Genomic DNA, 7811 nt, shown 5'->3' on the forward strand with positions numbered 1-7811 from the left:
TGGTGGTGGAGCTAGTCTCATCTGACGGAGTATGTCAAGGCACTCTGCTATCTGGCCCCTCATCTCTACTACCGCCTTCGCTCGAACTGGTCCATCCGAGTGAACAGACCTCTAGCCCAAGGTGGTGCGACCTCCGAAGTATCCTGAGTCCCGGATGTGCCTCTTGTCTCAAACTGGGAAGGTGGTGGCGAGTCTGCATGATCCTCATCATCAGCCTCTACATCCATGTCCTCCTGCTCGGCTGGCATCTCTGGTGAGTTTGGTCCGCCCAGTAAGTGCATCTGAGCGACCAATCTGTGCCCTATCGTACAGCCATGCCCAACTGGGACAGCCTCCTCTCCCTCGAAGTTGACCCTGAAGTGCTCGAAGATCCGCGTCAGAAGTCGCCCGTATTCAAGGTTTGCTCCCCCTGAATGTGTCACTCGATAGATCATGGCATTTTGGATTATGTAAGCCAAGTCTATCTGGTAGCGGGTGTACACTGAAAAGGTCATCATAGCCTGCATGAGTGAAATCTCACTCTGATGACCTGCCTTAGGCAGCAAGTTCCGTGCTATGATCCTGGAGATGATCCTGCATGAGGGATACAACTCGGTCACTGACTCTACCCCGCTGCACTCCTGTGGGCAAATGCTAGAGAAGACGAGAGCTCTCTCCTCCTAGTGAATGACATCGTCTGACTCAGCCCCCGGCTCGAACCATCTCCTATCGCCATGGATGTATGGCACGTCTAGGATGTGAGCCAGCTCCTCTGTGGTGAAGCGTATGTCTATAGTCTTCACCCGGCTCTCTATCACTAGCCTAATATTGTGCTCTCCATCCATCTCTCTGTGGAAGGTCAGGTTGCTGTAGAATAACCTGACTACCTTGGGATAGGCATCCTCGTTCAAAAACAAGGTACTTCTCCAACCCACAGCCGCAAATCTACTCTCGATCTGGAACTGTGCTACCTCTGAAGTCACTACTGGTCGACCATGCTCGACCGTACGCTGACTGAAGTGGCCAAAGTATTGCTCCTGTGCCTCCAGTGATCTAAAGTAGTCTGGATGGACTGGGTCATGTGCGTCACCTCTACCTCGACCACGACCTCGGCCACGAATGGGTACTCTCCTACCTCCGCGGGCAGCCATCTAGTGAGAAAATCTGTTTTTAGGCGAAAAAGATGCAAAATGAGAAGCCATGAGATGTCTAATAATTACCTATTTGTGTAAAAATGCATAGTGAACAGTAGATCTATGCCTAGACATGTTATGTGAAGTAAAAGAAACATTTTTGCACAAAAGAAAACCTAAAAATAGTTACACATTGTAGTTCTATCATGCAAACCATAGAAATGAAGGGTTTTATGAGAAGATTACCTATGTAGTGTGTATGCGTCACGTGGGAAGTAGATCCAAAGCCAACGGAGTCTCCAAAATACTTTCCTAACCCTTTGCATGAAATCCCCAGAGCCCAAAATGTGTTTTGATAAGTGTAGAAATGAAATGAGACCCAAAAACCGTATTTGAAGCGTTGCTGTCGCGCGTATTTTGGGGCGGTCACTACTGGCGGTTGATTGATTTGAGCGACCGGCTCAAGCGACCGGTCCAGTTACTGTTGTACAGATTTTTGGATTTTGGCTCTGTTTTGTTGATTTTTGAAATTTGTGCTTGTTGCTACTTCTATTTGTGAATGTTGGCCATCTTGTGGAGTTATTTTGACTTGTGAAATCTTTTCCGGACTTGATCATTGAGTGTTGCTAATCTCTGGAATTCTTTCACAGAATGGTTCAATTAAGGAATCGTGCAGTTAATGGTCAAGATGAAGAAGAAGCTGGTGGGAATCAGAACCGTGTTGAGATACCTACAGTAAACACTAGAACTGAGCCTTCCTGAGTTGAAATTCCTTCCACTGGTGGAAATCCTCCACTGGCACCGCAAGTAGTCTCTATTCAGGATGTGATGAACATTCTGGGAAATATGATGCATCAGCAGCAGAATCAGTTTACTACTATGATGCAAGGATTTGCGACTACTCAGCAGAATGCCCAGGCAGCTCTTAATCCTAATGGAGCTGGTACTTCTGCAGCTGGTACTTTTGTGGACGGTTTTGCCCCTGGTCAGCATGCAAGGTTGATGGAGCATTTCTTGAAGCTTCGGATCCCTGCTTTTACTGGTATTTCGTCGGATACATTGTTCCCTAACAAGTGGATCCGAGAGATGGAGAAAGCTTTTCGCAACCTTCGTTGCAATGAAGCTTAGAAGATTCTTTGTGCAGAGCAGAGACTGCAGCATGAAGCTGATGCGTGGTGGAATGCTACCAGACCTATTTTGGAAGCTTCGCACCCGGTTCTTACTTTGGAAATTTTCAAGGATGCATTTTGCAAGAATTACTTTCCTGAGTCTGTGAGAGATGCTAAGGAAGCTGAGTTCATGGCACTCACACAAGGACCTAGTACTGTTCTGGAATACCAGAAGAAGTTTGAAGAATTGTTCTACTTTGCCCCTGATGCTTTGAAAGGTGACCGTGAGAAGGCAAAGAAGTTCTTCAAAGGTTTGAGGCCGTCACTGAAGACTTACCTAGCAATTCATCCGATTGTGGATTATGCTGAGATGGTGCAGAATGCGAAGAAGGTAGAAGATAATGAGAGAGAGAATTATCTGCTCCAGCGTTTTGTTTCGAACAGGAATCATTTGGGTGACCATAACCGGAGATTCTCTAGGCCTGCTCCTTATACTGCCCCTTCGTTTCAGCCTAGAGGAGCTAGTTCCAGTTTCAGCTATGCTTCGAGCTATGGTTCTAATGGTGCACCGGTGCGTCCTATTGCAGGTAGTCAGGGTACTGGACCGATCTATGCTAACCCTCGTCCAATGGTTAATAACCAGAGACCTGCATATCCTTCTTCAGCAGCTCCTGTGAGTGGTAGGGATTTGATCTGCTTTAACTGTGGGAAGCAAGGTCATTATTCTCGTAACTGCACTCAGAAGCCGAATTCTCAGGTGTCAGCTTTGAAGCCTGTTTCGAGTGTTCCCACTGGTAAAGTGTTCAGTGTTGTTGGTTCAAAATCTGAGACAGATCACAATGTTGTGACAGGTATTATTTCAGTATCATCTACCTCTACTTTTGTATTATTTGATACTGGTGCATCGCATTCATTCATAGCATCTTCATTTGTGAGTCATATTCCTGTGACACTTGCGAAGTTGGAAAGAGGACTAGTAATTAGTACTCCAACCAGATCTATTGTTAGATTAGATGAAGTGGTTGAATCTTGTCCCGTTGTTATTGCTGGTAGAACCCTTGAAGCCCGTTTGATCAAGTTGGACATGTCTGATTTTGATGTGATATTTGGAATGGATTGGTTATCTAAGTATGGTGCAGTTATCCTTTGTTCGGAAAGGAAGTTATTGTTTCATCCTATGAATGATAGTCCGTTTGAGTATCAAAGTAGTCAAGAGAAGTTGAGCAAGAAGATAGTGGCTGCGACTGTGAAAGTCAGGCAGTGGACTAAGAATGTTGGACTTCTTTCCTCTTCTGTGGATGTCTTGGAATGTGTGAAACAATTGTCTGATAGCGAAGTTGTGAGGGATTTTCCTGATGTTTTCCCTGATGATTTGTCTGGTTTGCCTCCAGAGAGGGAATTAGAGTTTTCAATTGATCTAATTCCTGGAGCAGCTCCTGTGTCGAAAGCTCCGTATCGGATGGCTCCGACTGAGTTGAAGGAACTTCAGACTCAGTTAAATGATTTGTCAAGCAAAGGGTTTATCCAACCCAGTGTTTCGCCGTGGGGAGCCCCGGTGTTGTTTGTGAAGAAGAAGGACGGTAGTATGCGAATGTGCATAGACTATCGGGAATTGAATAAGTTGACGATTAAAAATAAATATCCTCTCCCTAGGATCGACGACTTGTTTGATCAGTTGAAAGGTGCTTTTGTGTTCTCGAAGATCGATCTGAGATCTGGGTATCATCAGTTAAGAGTAAAGTCCAGTGATGTCTGCAGGACTGCATTTAGGACTAGATATGGGCATTATGAATTCCGAGTTATGCCATTTGGTCTTACTAATGCACCGGCAACGTTCATGGATCTGATGAACCGAGTATTTCAGGATGTCTTAGATAAATTTATCATTGTATTTATTGATGACATTCTGATTTATTCAAAGAGCGAAGAAGAACATGTTGGGCATCTGAGTTTTGCTTTGCAGTGTTTGAGAGAGAAGAAGTTGTTTGCCAAGTTCAGAAAATGTGACTTTTGGTTACCTAAAGTTGTGTTCTTAGGTCACGTTGTTTCTGCTAATGGAATTAAAGTTGATCCTGCAAAGGTTCAAGCTGTGGCTGATTGGGACCGACCTAAGTCAGTCACAGAGATTCGAAGTTTTCTTGGTATGGCGGGTTATTATAGGCGTTTCATTGAGAATTTCTCCAAAATCTTAGCACCTATGACAAAGCTTACCAGAAAAGGAGTCAAGTTTGAGTGGAAGGAAGCCTGTGAAGAGAGTTTCCAAGAACTCAAGAAAAGGTTAACTAACGCTCCTGTGTTGACGATACCAGATGACTCTGGAGGTTTGACAATGTATACCGATGCCTCTAAAGTTGGTTTTGGTTGCGTTTTGATGCAGCATGGGAAGGTGGTAGCTTATGCTTCTAGGCAGTTGAAGAACTACGAGCATAATTATCCTACTCATGACTTGGAATTGGCAGCTGTGGTTTTTGCTCTGAAGATTTGGCGTCACTATCTTTAGGGTGAAAAGATATCAATTTTCACCGACCACAAGAGTCTCAAGTATTTCTTTACTCAGAAGGAGTTGAATATGAGGTAGAGAAGATGGCTAGAACTGGTGAAGGACTATGATTGTGATATTCAGTATCATCCCGAAAAAGCTAATGTGGTTGCTGATGCCTTAAGTAGAAAGAGTAATCAAGAAAGTGTGGTTCTGACGTGTCTCAGTAAGCCCTTATTGTTCTCCATTGTAAGATTTGGACTTGAGATCTTGTTAGAAAGTTCTGGTGCTGTTTTGGCAACTGTGTCAGTTCGACCGAGTTTGAGGGACCGAATTGTTGCTCTACAGTCGACTGATCCAGAATTGAAGAAGAAGATTGACTTGATCACTTCAAAGACTAAGGACGTGGAATATTTCTCCCTAGCCTTTGATGGTGCTCTTGTTTTTAGAGGAAGAGTTTGTGTTCCTGCTGTGGAAGACCTCAGAAGCAAAATCTTGACTGATGCTCATCAGTCCATCTTTACTATTCATCCCAGAAGCGTGAAGATGTACATGATATGAAAGGGTATTTTTGGTGGTCTGGCATGAAGAATGATGTGGAAGATTTCATCACTAAGTGTGGGACTTGTCAACGTGTGAAAGCTGTCCGGCAACCTTCGTCTGGCCTTCTGCAACCTCTTCCAGTACCTAGTTGGAAGTGGGAAGACATTGCAATGGATTTTGTCACTGGTCTGCCCCGGTCTGGAAAAGGGAATGACTCGGTGTGGGTGGTAGTGGACCGATTAACCAAATCGGCACACTTCATTTCGATGAAGATCACCTATTCTATGGATAAGTTGGCCCGACTCTATGTTGATAATGTGGTGAGACTGCATGGTGTTCCGGTTAGCACTGTGTCAGATAGAGACCCGAGGTTTACGTCGCGTTTCTGGAATAGTCTGCAGAAAGCTCTGGGTACTCAACTAAATTTGAGTACTGCTCATCATCCTCAGACCGATGGCCAATCGGAAAGGACCATACAGATTTTAGAAGATATGCTTAGAACGTGTGTCATAGATATGAGTGGTAACTGGGATGACCACCTAGCCTTGGTGGAGTTTGCTTATAATAACAGTTATCAGTCTACTATTGAAATGGCCCCATTTAAAGCTCTGTATGGAAAGACTTGTAGAACTCCTCTGTATTGGGATGAAGTTGGGGAAAGGCGTGTTCTTGGCCCTGATCTAATCGAAACCACCGGCACCATGGTGGATATGATTAGAGAAAGGATCAAAACTGCTCAGTCTCGACAGAAGTCCTATGCGAATAAAAGAAGGTCTGACCTTGAGTTTCAAGTTGGTGAGCGTGTGTTTTTGAAAGTTTCGCCGATGAAAGGAGTCATGCGTTTCAATGTTAAAGGAAAGCTCAGCTTTAGGTATATTGGTCCCTTTGACATTATTGAAAAGGTTGGACCAGTAGCTTATCGGTTGGCTCTACCCCCGTCTCTTGCCGGTGTGCATGATGTATTCCATGTATCTATGCTAAGGCATCGCTTGACAAGTGCAGAGCAGTTGCTCCAGCATGAACCGGAAGGTTTGAGTGCGGATCTGACGTATGATGAAGAATCGGTTGAGATTTTGGATCGGAAGGACAAGCAATTGAGAAATCGGACTATACCTTTGGTGAAGATCAGATGGAAGAATCACTCTTTTGAAGAAGCATCTTGGGAGAAAGAAGATGAGATGTGGTCCAAGTATCCTCACCTTTTTGGACCTTCAGGTACGTTGTAATTTCGGGGACAAAATTTCTTTTAAGGAGGGAGGAATGTAACACCCCCCATATTTTTAACCCGAGATCCGTATTCCAGGTCCGAGAACCTGAAGGTCTAGTCGGGTGAACTTGTGGAGTATCCGAATTGAAGCCCATGATCCAGACCCAGGACCCATGGATCTGGATCCTTTATCTGAAGAGCCTGCCTTGGTTGGATTTTGGAATTCTGGAAGTCAGGTGTTGTTCAGAGATGTCCGGAATGAAGGTAAGATCTCCCCCATCTCTTATTTAGGGCTAGGTTGGCCTTGGGTATCAACCCCCTAGTAAAAGCACCCTTGTATGGCAAATTACATGGGGGCAGTTACTAGTGGCGGTCGCTCAACCTAAGCGACCACTACGTCTGTTTTCGAGGATTTTGCCCTATTTTGCCCCCTGACTTCTATAAAAGGCAACCTCCGTCTAATTAACGAATACTTTATTCGTGGTTGCTTGTTTGGGAGGTTAGACGGCTGCGGGGAAGATCCGAAAGAGTCTCTGGAGTACTGACAGTGACTTGGAAGATCAGTTCTTTCCTTCTATGACTCTCTGGCGTGAGGTATTGAATTAATCCTTCGTTCTTTACTCTCTTTGTCCGTTAAATTAGTATTACCATTTTTCCCTCATTTTTGTGATTACCCCCTTGGATATTTTAACTCTCTTTTTAATCTACTTGAGATGGAATAACTGTAAACGAAACCCTGTTTCTGTGAGATGGTTAATCCAGTCAAGGGGAGTGTTATGGGTAATCTATTGATGGTAATGGTTAGTTTTCCCTCACCCTTTTGGCTTAGGGAGTGTTTGATTCGAGACTTAGGTCAAGATTACTCGAAATCCGGATTGAAATTGAGTAATCAGAAGCCTGAGTTTCGGATTGAAACTCACTATTTTTGGGGCGGTCACTAGTGGCGGTCGCTCAACCTAAGCGACCGGCCCAAGTGACTAGCTGGTAAACAGTGACCAAATGGATTTTGGTTCTGATTCAAATTGATTCATGTGACTTATATATTCTAATAACCCTGTGTTTAGGTGTTTACTGTTTGAAAGAAAAGTCTACTAATAGTTACTGGATTCCATTTTACGGACATTCCAATTATATGCAAGTAAGGACAATCTATCTTATCTATCTACACATACTTGAACATGTTAACCTGATAGTTGTTAGTCTTAATTTCTATTATTATATGCTGTTGTAGTTGTATTTAATTCTAATATACTACTGCTGTTTGCCTTGATTTCATAATTACCTGGTGAATTGTGAATGTTATATGATTATGGTAATTGGTATATGGTTATGATAGTTGGGGTGTTCCTTTTGGGATATCT

Source organism: Hakea prostrata, chromosome 2, assembly GCF_041222555.1.
Source record: "Hakea prostrata isolate BN-2017 chromosome 2, UWA_Hpros_2, whole genome shotgun sequence".
NCBI classification, from domain to species: domain Eukaryota; kingdom Viridiplantae; phylum Streptophyta; class Magnoliopsida; order Proteales; family Proteaceae; genus Hakea; species Hakea prostrata.